The sequence below is a fragment of the Doryrhamphus excisus genome, unplaced genomic scaffold, assembly GCF_037039965.1.
Source record: "Doryrhamphus excisus strain RoL-2023G ecotype Guam unplaced genomic scaffold, RoL_Dexc_Guam_v1.1 HiC_scaffold_24, whole genome shotgun sequence".
Taxonomy (NCBI): domain Eukaryota; kingdom Metazoa; phylum Chordata; class Actinopteri; order Syngnathiformes; family Syngnathidae; genus Doryrhamphus; species Doryrhamphus excisus.
The window spans coordinates 6,017,807-6,018,893 of NW_027621862.1; the positions used below are offsets into that span (position 1 = coordinate 6,017,807).

The following is a 1,087-nucleotide window of genomic DNA, read 5'->3' on the forward strand; positions in this document are numbered from 1 at the left end:
TTTGGTGCATTTTAACCATTGGTCTTTTGGGGCCGTCATGGTGTAAAGACGTCTGTGACAATGGAGATCCAGGTGAAATTGCCTGGATCTTCATGGTTGCTGGCTGAATTAGCAGGTTACCTTCCACTTTGACTGATATTACGGCATAATCACTGGGTTTTTTGCATCTTACAAGTTGTTGTTGTCGAGTGGTTAAGGTGATGGATTTGAAATCTGTTAGGTTTTCCCCGCGCAGGTTCAAATCCTGTCGACCACATGCAGTTTTGGGTTCAGTCATGGTGTCAAGACTTTTCTGACGGTGGTGAGTCATGGGAAATCCTCAGACCAAAAATGTGTCAGGGGATCCATGGGGATCCATGTGAAATCCCCTGACTCATGAGTTGACAAGTCTCATGCTTGTAACAATACTGGCAACCAGTTTCCATTGCATTTCAGCTGATATACAACGACATCATCTGTGAGGTTCTGAGCTTTTGACAAGTTGTTGTCCACGGTTACCACTGTGTATTTGTACTCAATCAAGTAATCACACATTAACTGGTCAAGGAAAACACAGTCCAAATGTTTGATTGCTGCAGGGCAAGTTGGTTCCACCAAGACTTGACCTTGGATCACTGGAGTCAAAGTCCAGAGTGCTAACCATTACACCACGGAACCTGCAAGGGTACAGACATTGTCAGGTCCTGAAGTACATCCTGTCAGATTCCATTATTGAACTTGATTGAAGTTGATTGAACTTCACTGATCCTGTTGTTTTGGGAATTGTGTCGAAAGAAAAAGCAATAATCAGGTCAAAGGACAGGGAGGGCTTGTCCAGGAATTGAACTCAGGACCTCTAGACCAACAAGCCCCTGTTTTGACAAATACCTGCGATCCATATTCCCCGGGCAACGCCGCACTGGGGCGTGAGGGCCGGGGTGTTGTTGACAGGGGCTTTTGTTGTTCCTTTACGGTCCGCATTCTCTGCACTCGTGGTCTAAATTTTGGGTAGAGGATAATGGGGTCCACTGCCCCCTTTGATCTGCTCCTTGCAGTCTTGGTGACCAAGAGGTTTGTTGCAGCTCTGCTTTCACATGCTGTTTTCTTT

At 45.9% G+C, this 1,087-nt stretch overlaps 1 non-coding gene across 1 annotated transcript; it reads right to left on the minus strand.

The window, feature by feature from the left end:
• Positions 1 to 585: 585 nt before the first annotated feature.
• On the minus strand, positions 586 to 657 carry trnaq-uug (transfer RNA glutamine (anticodon UUG)). Its single transcript has one exon. It is a non-coding gene; the product is annotated as a tRNA-Gln (tRNA).
• Positions 658 to 1,087: the final 430 nt, after the last annotated feature.